Here is a 15,085-nt window from a genome sequence, read left to right as displayed (position 1 = left end):
TGTAAATATTCACTTTAGAAAATGGTTATTAGGTTCAATACAACTTCCATTGAAGTCTATGGTGCTCAGGTACTGTAGGGATGGCAGTCACGTAAGCAGCTTGATAGGTCAGTTGATTTCTATTAACTTCTCCCACCAAATATCTACAGAAAATGTGGCACTGTAAGAATGCCTGCCTATGTTTAAAAATATACTGAGATGCAGTACAGTGTTTTCTATTCTTTAAATCATTTTGGTCTTAGGTTACCATATTTAGTACACTACAGTTATATCTGACAAGAATATATGATCCCTTCACCATCCCTTACCACACTATAACCTCAGGACTCAAACCATTATTATTCTGATAATCCACATGCAACAAGCTGATCTTTTTACAGTTTCTTAAAATATCCAAAACCTTTTTTTAAAAATATAGTGAAACATTCCATGAGCCAGAGCTCATCTTATGGCCCAAAAGCTTAAACAGTTCAACTGACCCTCTGCCAACTCCTGTTCTTCTGTTCCTGGCACCATCTGCAGTGTTAGTTGCAAAACTACTCACAAGTTAACCACATGGATGGCAGGAGCGAGCAATAAACTGCAATGACGTTTAAGATAATGTGGTTTTGCCACATACTGCAAGACACGGTTGTCTGGTCAAGTTACTTAGACACCAAATTCTTTTTTCAAGTACAGAAGTGTAAATCTGGAGTAACTCAATTGAAATGGGAAATGAATGGAGTTACTCCAGATTTACAACAGTGTAACAGAATGGAAATTATGACCTAACGATTTTTCAAGAAATAAAAATAATTCCATCTCTATCTCAAAAACTAGCTCCCCCCCCGAATAAAATTATAACTTTTTAACTTACTTCATATATATCAATGCTCTGAAAGTAATAAACAGACAGTATACTAATCAGTGTAGTAATATATATGCTGGAATAATCAGGAACTCAGTATAAATTACAGACCTTTACAAAAGCAGATTGCTTATCAGCAGCCCCATTAGCGTACTTCTGAAGGAAGGTTAAAGAGTCTCATGGCCAATCCTATAAGATCAGGAAACAAAAGTTAAAAACAATGACCTCCCGTAGAGAAGAGAAAAAATTGTTTCCTCAGGAAAGAAATGCTAAAAAGCTGACTGTAGCATTAATGTAGAGGCTATTAAACATCTGAAACTATGGAAGCAGAAAGATCATTACAATTATTTAAATATTGGAAAGTCCAAGTTCAGAGCTCAGAAGGGTCTATTTACTATAATTCAGAAAAAAGAGAATGCAAAATAACATTAAGTTATTTTTAAAAATGCTATTGAAAACAGTTTTTATAAAATTGCAGTGGATACATACAACTGGATTGTAAAAAATAAGAATGCTGCACTGATTTATATTCTCTTTGAAATGTCTATAATACAGACCTTAAACTGCATTTTCAAACATATAGCATATCAAAGCAGCAGACGTTTATTTCTAGCCTTGGTACTTCCAGGCTTTTAGTTCAATGAAACCAGAAATAGTCTAGTGGAGCTATGCTACATGATAAAGGATGTAGTGATGGGTCCTGCCCTACATCAGTAAACAATTTTTTTTTCCTTTTAACTGACAGAAAGAATTTCAGTGGTAAACAAATGCCTAAGCCTTTTATGAATTCTTCAACACAATCATGGAAAACCTGCCTTTTCATATCTCCAGTGTATGCTATTCAGAGTCAAAATACAAATTCTATTCCCTAAGAAGCATCAGTTGCTATGTTTTCCATTATGGCAACTATGATACACAAGGGTAAATCTAATACTCTATAGCTTTCAGCTACAATTCCTCTGGAATCCACACCCACTGTTGTAAGGATAATTATCTGGGTATCCCCAAGGCCAACTCTTACAATTTTCATATAAAAATCACCTCTTACATAAGACATGAAATTTAAAATCATCTCCTTCACAGATATCACTGAGTCATTCGTTACCTCTGGGACATATATAAATTATACATTCTTTGATTCTCTTTAAAATTTTAGATGCACAGGGGACAAAGAAGCATCTCAATGGTACTAAAAATATAAGGCATTCAAGAAAGAAACAATAACTTGCATGGTATTAACTGCTACAGTGCTCCAAGGCTCCCTGCCTGGTCAAGAAAAGCACATAAAGCACTGAAACATAACAGCAGGCTTGCATGCTAATGACTGCTAGTGACAAGGACTCATTGAATGTCACTGCTTCACATACTGCGTACTGTTCATTTTTCTTATCTGTGTGACCTCTCCTTTGAAATGACTGATGAAACTCATGAGAATTAGCATCTCTGCTTCTGGGCATACCATCTATAGTAAAACACAAAAACAGAAAACAAAACAAAAAGCAGCCTACATGAGCATTGTGAAGGTTCCTTTATCTAGATTATAAAAGGACTGCTTTGTGAAGCTTCATCACTGAGTTAGCTTTTACCTTGATGCCCTTTAAAAGTATTGGTTTGTCACAGTACATGCATTCATATGTCAGATTTGGCTAACATTTTCATAATTGGCGTGAATAAAAAAGGAATAGCTGTTGCTGCAAGAAAAAAGAAATGTCTCTGTTCTAATGCCCTGCTGCTATAATGACCTATTTCACACTAGCATCTGTTCTGTTCTGATGAACCACTCCAGACGAAAGCTGGCAAAATAGTACTGCAAGTATGTTATCCAGACATCCACTGAATGCTGCAGATGCTTCGTTCCATGGTTCACATTTAATATGTGACTGATTAATTTTTTCTTTATTATTTCAACTACTTGGCTTATAGAATTTCCTAGAACTTCTGAAAATGCAGGATTGGCTTCACAGCCAGAAGGATGGCATCCTAAGAAACAGCCTTGGCACTAGCAGATTCATTAATATGTCCAGAAAAACAAGTGCCAAGTCATGTGTGTTTGAATGGCTGAAAGTTGCCAGTTAATTATGAATTCCAGAGGAATGTAAACTTCAGTAACACATTGTATTTATAATATTTGCCTTCAGAATAAATACAACATTCATTTCAGTTTTGAAATTACAGATATTTGCAAATACTCAGCTGTTGAAGAATGGATCGCTATGACCAAAAATGTTATGCCCACTCTCTGCCTCAAGCCCTTGACCTAATGAGGTTAGTGACAGAGATATAAATGACTTGAAGAGAAAATGAAATACAAAAGTAGTTTTATCTTGAAGTGCAATATTTCTTCTGTAACTTAACCAATTTTTTTCATCTCAAAATTACAGGGTACACTACAAATCTTCAAGGCTAGCAGCAGCTATGACACCCTAAGTGCTATTTAAAAACATAATAATTTATGAGTTGGGTTGGTGGAAAAAGCAGAGGTCACATAGGAGAGTCCTCAGGGAGGTGACGATGACAAAGGTTACAAAAATGTCTGAATGAGACAAAACAGGTGTAAATCCACTGACTTCAATAGTGTTTCTCCAGAGTTATGTTACCGTAATTGAAAGTAGAATATGACCCAATCAATTGCTGGCAAGAAATCAAGTATATTATGAAACACAATTTTCTATCTGAATCCAAGAGGAAGTTCTCTCATATACTTCAAATAAATTTTTCACTCTTACCTCCCAACTTGACCACCGATATACAGTGTATCGATCTGCATGGAACCTGGCGGCAAGAGCATAGGTTGCAGAAGGGAAGTGTTTGGAGGAGGAACCAGGAAGTGAATCTATATGTACATAGCTTGAATGGTAGCTGAAGTTGCAGCATCTCTTTAAATAGTTATTTTAATAAATATCTAGCTTAGTTTTAGAAACATGGATTCCTCATGTTATTACCCAACATTTGGTTCATGAAACCTATAGTATGTAGATTTGTACTAGGAAAAAAAGTAGGAAATTAGTAAGAGTTAACAGGAATCCTCAGGGTGGACATCCTTTTAAATAAACGGCACGTATGCATATCTTCTAGTTTTTCTGTCTACTCATTTCCACTTTGCCGGCCATTTTTACACTGTTGTTGTGGGAAGATGTTTGCCTACAGATACTTTGCTGTAAGATGCTACAGCCTAGGCTCAGTCTGACTTCTTGTTGAATGGGATTCTGAATCCAAGCATATGCCACAGAGAAAGGTTTGTCCTTGGTTTTGCAAACTTAACCCATTGATGGTACCTGTTGTTCTAGTTCATGAAGAGAGAGAAAAGTAATCCTTTAGAGAGCCAGGGCCTACATCATTTAGGGCTCAGATGAATGAAACCAGCACTTGGAATTGTATTCATTATTGGACTGGGAGATAATGTATCGAGCAAAGCTTCAGAGGGAAATGTTCCCATTAACTTGTGTTACTTAGGCCTGATCTACACCAGAAAATTAGGTTGGTTTAACTTCATCGGTCGGGGTGTGAAAAATCCAGATGTTTGAGTGGCACAGTTAAGCCAACATAAGGTCAAGTGTAGATAGCGCTAGGTCGATGGAAGAATTCTTTCATTGATGGTCATATAGCTACTGCTTCTCAGAAGAGACAGATGTAAGAATCCCTCCCATCAGTGTAGGTAGCGTCTACGCTGAAGTACTATAGTAGTGCAGCTGTAACATTGTAGTGTTTTAAGTATAGACAACCCCTCAGTAGACAAACTGCTCTGCATTAGATCAATTGAAGCTTCTTCATGGCCTCCACTTTCATTACCAGGTATAGTGTATTGCACTACTTGGGCCTGGAAGGAATACATGTGCAGATCACAGTGAGAGGGTCCATACCCAATAAGCATGTAGCCTCCTGTCCAGCCTGAGATGGAAAAAGGTGTTTCTGGTTCTTTGAAAATGCAGAAGCAGCAAAGACATCAGAAGAATTCTGAGACTTCACACCATCATAAAATAAGAGGGCATATGCCCTCAGTGGAAGGAGAGGTCATTATTGAAACCAAGTTACTATGCTGGCTGGGTCTGCGTGTGTGATACATCCACAGACAGGCCCTGAAAGGAAGGTGCTTCCTGTCTAAGGGAATTTAAAATGTTTTTGGAGTCAGCGGCACCAGGAAGGGAGCTGACTCTGTCCACCCTTCCAGTAATAAATACATATTCTGTTGTTACTGAGCTCATGCCAATGTCATCGCTCCAGGGACTCTGCCTTCTTCCGCTAACCCTCCAAGGAGGAGACTACAAGATCATGCAACATTATTCTTCAGAACACTTCCTTTCCACCTTCACAACTTCCTTCAGTTTAACAAGCTACTCTTTATCCAGGAGTCAGTCTTATGGAGACTTTATGAAATCTCGGTATTATTAGGATCCTAAAACCTTCACTGTTTGATTTCAGATTCATCCCTGCCACGCCACCTCTGCCTTTGGGAACCTGTTGGAAGTTCTTATCACTAGTTTCAGAGAGAAAATGTCAGGTAAAAAAAAATCAAAGAGAGATTTTAGAGCTATATTTTCAAAGCAGCCTTCTAGGGTACATCTACACAGCAATTAAACATACGTGGCTGGCCCCAGTCAGCTAACTTGGGCTTGCAGGGCTTGGGCTGAGGGGCTGTAAAATTGCTGTGTAGAAGAGCTCAGGCAGGAGCCCAAGCTCTTGGACCCTGTGCTGTGAGATCCCAAAACCCAGGTTCCAGCCCGAGCGCAAACATCTTGAGCCCCACGAGCCCAAGTCAGCTGATCTGAGCCAGTCACAGCTGTGCCTCAGGTATTTTATTCCAGTGTAGACATGTGGCTAATGGCTTCCTTTTGTGCAAGTATAATTTTGCCTATACAAATCATGTACATGCACAGTTTTTGTGCAACCACATGCACATACAAAACATTTCTGTTTTTGACTCATGTTCAGTTTGTGAAAGCACTCATTTTTGTGCATGTACATTCTATCATTTGTGTGCAAAAGAACCAGGCCTAAAATTTTTTGCACACAAGTTACTGCACACTCACAAATAAAGGCCATGTTCTGTGCATGTAAATTCCACTTGTGTTTGCGAAGTGACATCTACACACTTTTGTAATGTGTCCATCACTGTGGAATCTAGAGGTACCTCTATGCCAGGGATTCCCAAACTTGGTTCACAGCTTGTTCAGGACCACCACTTCCCGCAGCTCCCATTGGCCAGGAACAACGAACTGTGGCCACTGGGAGCTGCGAGCAGCCCTACCTGCGGACGCTCAGGTAAACAAAGCGTCTTGCAGCCCACTGGGGGCTTACCCTGAACAAGCCACGAACCAAGTTTGGGAACCGCTGCTCTATACTACACACTAGTGTCGGCAGCATGTAAAGTATGTGTAGCTACACATTACAGTGAAAAGCAAGCTGTGTCCACACTACAGTGAGTAGCTGTACATATCAGTGAAAGGCTCTGGCGGGGGAAGCAGTGGGGAAAGTCTCCAGCAGCAAGGAGCTGATGGAGCCTTTCCCTGACGCCTCTCCCCTGCCGGAGCTTTTCCTCCAGTAGGACATTACATAGCTAAAAACAGTAGCGTTGAGAGGGAGGCATGGTTTGGGCAAGTAGAGAGCTGTGTAGGGTGTGTACAAACCCACACCCTTGAGGCATGTGTACTCTACTCACCTAAGCCATGCTTCACCGTCCACACTGCTGTTTATACCAATGCAAGGGGGCTATTTGTGTATGCACGCTACATGTTGCCAAAAAAAGCATGCATACCTTAGGAGCCATGAGCTAATAACCCTCAAAAACTGCATGCACAAGTGATGTATATACACAACGGCTGTATTACCACAAATGGAAGCCACTGTTTGAATATTTGACCAAAAGGTTTCTTGTAGTTTGTTTTAAGTATATTTAAGAGGCAGTTATCCAGAGTGTGAGGCTTCTTTGTACCTCTGAAAAGCTGTGTTGGCAAGGAATTAGAAACACAAGGCATTTTCAAAGACAGTGTTACCCACAAGTGCAGCATCACATGACTAGTTTGTCATCTTACAAAAACTATCAAACATGGTGACATTTCTTGGAAATACATAGCTTATCATCAATTATAAGTTAATCTTTAGACTTATTTAGCTTATAATGATTCTTAATACAAAAATACTATAAAAATTAGAAAATTAGTTTACAGATGTACAGATATCTTTCATACAGGAAGCAAATGGCTGAGCTAAGAGGAAGCATAATAAAAAATTCCTTATACAAACCTTTGAAGATTCTCTTAAAAATAGGCATACTGGAAACACCTGATTACTTGTATCTTTCTCTCTCTCACACACACACACACACACACATTTGCAAAGAAATTAGGATGACCAGATGAAATGAACAAAATATCGGGACACATGGGGGAAGCAAAAAAAAGAGAAAAAAAAGAAACCTCTGGAGCAGCCAAAGCCGCAATATTGGGACAAATGGCGTTCCGACCATGCATCGGTCGGGACACGGGACAAAGAACTAAAAATCGGGACAGTCCCAATTTTATTGGAACATCTGGTCACCCTAAAAGAAATACAAATATAGTCAAAGGTCATTTCAGGAATTGCTTTGAAATTAATGCAGTTTCTATGGATGAAAAGATGTATGGCCAACACTAATTGGGCAAAATGCAAAAAAATCAATGTCCCTGTTCAGATGTGTTTGTTAAAACCATTGGTCACTCTCCACTGATGGTAACTTGCCATATGTGGTGTACTTCAGGAGATGGCATGAAGAAGTCTACAGTAAATCTTGCCTACGTCCACAGTGAAGAGCCCTGTTGGCAGTTTGAGTGTAAGCCAAACTCAGGCTTAAGTCTATACTCCCAGATAGACCAGTTAACTTCAGCTGTAAAGCACCACCACACTTGAGCAAGAAGTTTTTGTGTGTGGACAGGAGTTGGGTTGGGGACAGCACTTGACTCAGAACTTGAGTCACAGCACTTTGCAGTGAACAGTAGGCCTTAAATGCTGCAGCACCTGCAGGAGCTTCTCTCAGCAGAAAAAAAGTTGATTTTAAATTACAGCCTTTAAATCTACCTTACTTATACTCAGATTGTAAGAAGATTTAAGGCTAACATGACAGTTTCTAAATTTACACTCCCAATTTTGAGGACAATTACTTATGGGTACAAATAATAAAATGTGTGTATAAAAGCCCCATCTAACAAACCCTTACACATACAAATAGCCCCATTAACTGCAATACAACTATGTGCATGAGTAACGGCTGCTTGCAACAGTCAGGGTTTGCAGGATTGAGCCTGGACTATTTGACCAGTGGGCATGAGTTTCCACCCATTAATTCAATGCCTAGAAATATACATTCTATTATTCACAACTAAAAGTGACTGTGCACAGAAAAAGAAAAACATGGGCAATTGCAGATACAGATTTGTAGGCCCATGTGAGGAACCCGTTTGAAAACTTGTCTACGTCGGTTTTTGTTTTTTTCTCTTTTCCCCACCAAACTGCTGAGGGAAATTCTTCTTGACAAAGGCCCAGAAGGGGCCAAAAACATTGGTTATTTGTTCTCTTTTGCTCTGTACAAATGGAACAAAATATAGTTAATGCATTATGCATTGAGTAAGCACATTTTTATCTAGCTCTTTTTGGTTTTTTGCATCTTGGGAACTTTATTTTTTCTGTCTAATAATAAAACTGAAATATTAGTGCAGAATATTACCCAGTGTAGAGTACATGGGATTTCCATAAAGCTCCTTTTCATTTTCAGTAAATTGCGCTCCCAAGGTCCCTTTTCCATTCCTGTATCTTATCAATCACTAAACTATTCTCAGCAACCTGGTCTGTTATAATGCTGGAACTGGCCAGTTATTATTAGTCATTTTGTTTCCTATCAAGATTAATTGTTGTTTAACTAATGTGAATAAGGCAGACTTCCCCAGTAATTAGGTGCAGATGCTACACTGTGAATAGTCAGTGCAAACAGTTTTATATGAGGAGGATTATTGTTAGTATAGTGTCTAAAATGGGTAGGTGCTTCACATAAACAAAAGACAGTCTTCATGCCCCAAAGAGTTTACAAGCTAATTTCAGAAGTGATGCAGCAAAAGAGAACAATAAACAGTACGGGAGAGAAAAGGGGAAGGGAGGACAAGGATTGTAATGAGATTACATGGTTAATTAGGTTCATTCTATACACATTTTGCTACTACTTTTTTATTTTATTTTTTTATTTAGTGGCAGCATGTGTTCCAGAGGGAGCAGCAGAATGGAAGGAAGTGAAGAGTGTGGACATGAATGATTGAAGGCCAGGTTTAGATCAGATGTCAATACAGCGAGCATGAGTTAGAGGAAGAAGAGAGGTAAAGGTGAGATGAAGATTTATGAAAGCAGGAGAAAAGGATGAAGACTAAGAAGATTTCCTAGTACTATAAAACCCTCCTAATCTCTGGGAGGGTATTGTTACATTTGGAAATTAAATAAACCCACCACATAAATGCCAGCATTTCCCACAAGTAGGCATCAGCCAGGGCAAGGAGTGATCCTACAGTGCACAGAGGGCAGCTAACATGACCCTCCTTACTGTGCTGCTTTCCAATTCTGATCGTTCCTGATCCTGTTCCCTGACCTGCAACCCAGTCACAGACAGGAAGCAAATAGCATCACATTTACTAACGTACTGGTACAGCAACTTGGAAACAGTGATTGGACGAGGCAGCAGCTAGCATGGGGAAAAAGAGGATGATATTCAAACTCAGTCATCCTTCCTGTGCATGCAGAGCGCTCCCACTGGGCTGCAGGCTAGCCAATGTGGGTTGCGGGGAGGTGGATGGTTAGGCTTTTCTTTTGTTCTCTCTTTTGATCACAATATGTGATATATTTGATAAGGACATTGTGTCTTTTCCCAACTATAGACACAGTTCACACTTTACATGAGGTTCAAACGCACCCCTTCTGGGGTTTAGCTCAGTTAAGAAGCAGATGGGGAACAACAAAGGTAACAGTGATAAGTTCAACCCTTCTCCCCAGGCACTGCCATTCCTAAGGTTCCTCCCTCAGAACTGTCCAGCCCACAACCTAGATTCTTATATCCAGCTATGGCCTCAAACCCGTATTCGTAGCCAATTCTAACATTTTAGGAACAAAGCTGTAAAAGATTTTCTGTAAAAGGTGACATTCACCACCACCACCACCCCACCCCAAAGGGGGAGTGGGTGGTATAGTTTAAAGGTTTCATTGGCATTAACTTTTTAACCATGCCCATTGTACCACTTAACATCCTCTACATTCCACCATTTCTGAGTAATACAGCCATCCTAAATTTATGCCAACAACCCTTTATAATACATTATTTCACCTTGGATTCTCTCTCTCTTTTGCTCATATAATTAAGACACATGGCCTGTTTCTGTTAACTATTCTTTGTGACTGAGTTGGTGACTCATACCACTGGAACTCAGATTTTGCAGCCACCAGAAGTTGTTTTTGCCTGTGGGAACTCAGACTGATTTATACCAGTAGGAACATAAGAACAGCCATACTGTGAAAGACCAAAGTATCCACATCTACCCCAGTATCCTGTCTTCCGACAGTGCTGAATGCCACGTGCCCCAGAGAGAATGAACAGAACAAGTAATCATCAAGTGATCCATCTCCTGTCGCCCATTTCCAGTTCGGGCAAACAGTGGCTCGGGACACCATCCCTGCCCATCCTGGCTAATAGGCATTGATGGACCTATCCTCCATGAATTTATCTAGTACTTTTTGAACCCTGTTATAATCTTGGCCTTCACAACATCCTCTGGCAAAGAGTTCCACAGGTTGACTGTGGTTGTGTGAAGAAATACTTCCTTTTGTTTCTTTTAAACCTGCTGCCGATTAATTTCATTTGGTGACCCCTAGCTCTTGTGTTATACACTTTCTCCACACTAGTCATGATTTTATAGACCTCAATCATATCGCCCCTTAGTCGTCTCTTTTCCAACCTGAAAAGTCCCAGTTTTATTAATCTCTCCTCATACGGAAGCCATTCCATACCCCTAATCATTTTGTTGCCCTTTTCTGAATCTTTTCCAATTCCAATATATCTTTTTTGAGATGGGGCAACCACATCTGCACACACTAGTCAAGATGTGGGCGTACCATGGACTTATATAGAGGCAAAATGATATTTTCTGTCTTATTATCTATCCCTTTCTTAATGATTCCCAACATTCTGTTAGCTTTTTTGACTGCCACTGCACATTGAGTGGATGTTTTCAGAGAACTATTCACAATGACTCCAAGATCTCTTTCTTGAGTGGTAACAGCTAATTTAGACCCCATCATTTTATATGTATAGTTGGGATTATGTTTTCCAATGTGCATTACTTTGCATTTATCAACATTGAATTTCATCTGCCATTTTGTTGCCCAGTTTTGAGAGATCCTTTTCTAGCTCTTCGCAGTCTGCTTGGGACTTAACTATCTTGAGTAGTTTTGTATCAGCTGCAAATTTTGCCACCTCTCTGTTTACCCCTTTGTCCAGACAATTTATGAATAAGTTGAATAGTACTGGTCCCAGTACAGACCCCTGGGAGACACAACAATTTACCTCTCTCCATTCTGAAAATGACCACTTATTCCTATCCATTTTTCATATCTTTTAACCAGTTACCAATACATGAGAGGACCTTCCCTCTTATCCCATGACAGCTTACTTTCCATAAGAGCCTTTGGTGAGGGACCTTGTCAAAGGCTTTCTGAAAATATAAGTACACTATATCCACTGGATCCCCCTTGTCCACATGCTTGTTGACCCCCTCAAAGAATTCTAGTAGATTAGTGAGGAATGATTTCCCTTTACAAAAACCATGTTGATTCTTCCCCAACAAATTATGTTCCTCTATGTATCTGACAATTTTGTTCTTTACTATAGTTTCAACCTGTTTGCCCGGTACTGAAGTCAGGCTTACCGGTCTGTAGTTGCCGGGATCACCTCTGGAGCCCTTTTAAAAATTGGCATCACATTAGCTATCCTCGTCATTCAGTACAGAAGCTGATTTAAATGATAGGTTACAGACTACAGTTAGTAGTTCTGCAATTTCACATTTGAGTTCCATCAAAACTCTTGGGTGAATACCATCTAGTCCTGGTGATTTACTACTGTTTAATTTATCAATTTGTTCCAAAACCTCCTCTAATGACACCTCAGTCTAGGACAGTTCCTCAGATTTGACACCTAAAAAGAATGGCTCAGGTTTGGGAATCTCCCTCGCATCCTCAGCCATGAAGACTGATGCAAAGAATTCATTTAGTTTCTCTGCAATGACCTTATCATCCTTGAGTGCTCCTTTAGCATCTCGCTTGTCCAGTGACCCCACTGGTTGTTTAGCATGCTTCCTGCTTCTGATGTACTTAAAGATGTTTTTGCTATTACTTTTTGAGTCTTTGAGTAGCTGTTCTTTAAATTCTTTTATGGCCTTCTTAATTATATTTTTACATTTGCCAGAGTTTATGCTCCTTTCTATTTTCCTCACTAGGATTTAACTTCCATTTTTTAAAAGATGCCTTTTTGCCTCTCACTCCTTCTTTTACTTAGTTGTTTAGCCACGGTGGCACTTTCTGGGTTCTCCCATTATGTTTTTTTAATTTGGAGTATATATTTAAGTTGAGCCTCTATTATGGTGTCTTTAAAAAGTTTCCATGCAGCTTGCAGAGATTTCACTTTTAGTGCTGTACCTTTTAATTTCTGCTTAAACTAACCTCCTCATTTTTGTGTAGTTCCCCTTTCTGAAATGAAATGCTACAGTGTTGGGCTGCTGTAATGTTTTCCCCACTACAGTGATGTTAAATTTAATTACATTATGGTCACTATTACCAAGCAGTCCAGTTGTATTCACCTCTTGGACCAGATCCTGTGCTCCACTTAGGACTAAATCAAGAATTGCCTCTCCTCTTGCGGGTTCCAGGACTAGCTACTCCAAGAAGCCGTCATTTAAGGTGTCAAGAAACTTTATCTCTGCATCCCATCCTGAGGTGATACGTACGCAGTCAATATGGGGATAGTTGAAATCTCCCATTATTATTGAGTTATTAATTTTAATAGTCTCTCTAATCTCTCCGAGCATTCACAGTCACTATCACCATCCTGGTCAGGTGGTTGATAATATATCCCTACTGCTATATTCTTATTATTCAAGCATGAAATTTCTATCCACAGAGATTCTATCATACAGTTTGGTTCATTTAAGATTTTTACTTTATTTGATTCTATGCTTTCTTTCACAAAAAGTGTCACTCCCCCACCAGCAAGACCTGTTCTGTCCTTCCGATATATTTTGTACCCCGGTATTACTGTGTCCCATTGATTATCCTCATTCCACCAAGTTTCTGTGATGCCTATTATTTCAATATCTTCATTTGATATGAGGCACTCTAGTTCAGCCATCTTATTATTTAGACTTCTAGCATTGGTATATAAGCACTTCAAAAACGTGTCACTTTTTAGCTATCTGCCATTACATGATGTAATTGAATGGAACTTTTTTCATTTGAAAAGTGGTTCACTCCCATAGGAAAGGCACAGATTTTCAAAGCTGTTGTAAGTCTAAACAAATTTCTATAAAAATAATGTAATAGTTGTTTGAATAAGGAAACTTACAATAGTTTTAAGTGTTATTTCCTGCATCTCATCTTGGATCACTAGCTGGTCAAGGCAGCAAATCATTATTTGATTTTTAAGTATTTTTTTAATTATATTGAAAACATGTATGGAGACAAATTCTGGATTGGCCAGGAAGTGGGTACACATTAACACCGCAAAAGAAACATTATTGTACACTTGGATTTTGGCTGGTGCCAGCCCCAACCAATACCCCCACAATCAAAAAAACTGCATACAGCAAGAGCACAAGAGGTCATATCAGGGGTTGTGCAGATTAACATTCATGTGCTATTTCTCCTGAGACTGAGACACTGCTTTGAGAACTCTTCTGAGGAACCATTTTTGCACCACCCACAGAGGTTCCATGGCGCCATCTAACCATGGGTTTGGGAGAATCAGAATCATGTCAGTCACTTTTATCCTGCATCCCCACTCTGGTCTTAACTGTTCTCACACACCTCCATGAGTAAATGCCTGCCAAAATTTTACCCTTTAATTTTAAACAAAAACAATTCACTAACCTTGGTAATTAGGTGTGCTGATTAGAATGTCATTAGTATTCCATTTCAGTTTCCCCATTAAACAATATACCATGGACTAAAAACAGTATCAAAGTTTGTGCTTCACACAGTTTATGGAATGCAGTGTTGATCCCAGGCAGCAGCAGAGCAGGAGGCATCTCCATCCCCTAATCGTTCCACATTCAGAATCATGGCAGCATGAAGGCAACTCAAGCACTCAGCTGGGAAATTCTAATTACTTCCCATCCTTTCTCCAGTCTGCAACTATGTTGGCAGTAGCAGCCGCATCCAGGACAGGAAAGACAGCTGGAAATATCTGTTCCTAACACACATGGTTGGCTGGTAGGTAGATATATTTCAGGTGATTTTACTGTAATTCACAGACCATAAGTTATTTTAACAGAGTGAGTGTAATTAAAATTTCATTGTGGTTGTATGTACGTGTCTTCAAGCCAAGTAAAACCCAACTTAAATATAACTTACTGTATAATCATCTCATTAAAGTAGATTTAAATAGGGTCTGTAAAATGAAAATAAGTCTAAAGCAAACATAGAATCCTCTTAAAATTGGAGTTTTATGCTTGGTTGGAGAATAAAATAAGACAGTTGCCACTTGCTTTTGTCATGTTAACCCTGCAAGTGAGCCCACCCCACTGTACATCTCATAACAGTTTAGTAATATGTAATGCTTTAGTCATACCAACAGCAGCTGAAGGGAACTGCCTCGTCAACCACTGATAGACATAAATAGATGTGCTTCCTTTCTTTACTGAGATCATGCTTATGCCACAACTCTGGGCACTCTGCCTGTTTGTGATAAACCACCAAAAAATAGACCATGAAGTAGTGTAACAGTATTTTATGAGAACCAGATATTTTCTAAATATCCTTCCTTCAGCTGTTCTTGCTCGTCAAGAAATTCCTGAAAGTAGAGTTCTTTAAATTCCTATGCATAAGCATACTATAGCGCCCCTTTTGGGAAGCTAGTTATTGTAACATCATTTTTGTCACATATTTGCGATAGCAAAATTAAACATGAATGTCATAACCAGCTTACATACTCTGTATACATTCTATTTGACCCCTCATAAAGCCTAT

General features: G+C 39.2%; 1 protein-coding gene across 12 annotated transcripts in view; it reads right to left on the bottom strand.

The window, feature by feature from the left end:
* Positions 1-15,085, bottom strand: part of ENOX1 (ecto-NOX disulfide-thiol exchanger 1) — a 509,722-nt gene that overhangs the window by 363,372 nt on the left and 131,265 nt on the right. For 9 of the 12 annotated variants that reach the window (XM_084617817.1, XM_084617814.1, XM_084617811.1 and 6 more), the window contains one exon: positions 959-1,036. The exons of the other annotated variants lie outside the window; for them this stretch is intronic. The gene's annotated coding sequence lies outside the window, so the exon portion shown is untranslated. The remainder of the gene's footprint in view (positions 1-958; positions 1,037-15,085) is intronic. 12 annotated transcript variants of the gene reach the window in all.

Source organism: Lepidochelys olivacea (genome assembly GCF_965140295.1).
Source record: "Lepidochelys olivacea isolate rLepOli2 genome assembly, chromosome: 1".
NCBI lineage: Eukaryota > Metazoa > Chordata > Testudines > Cheloniidae > Lepidochelys > Lepidochelys olivacea.
This window is presented reverse-complemented; position numbering and strand designations above follow the sequence as displayed.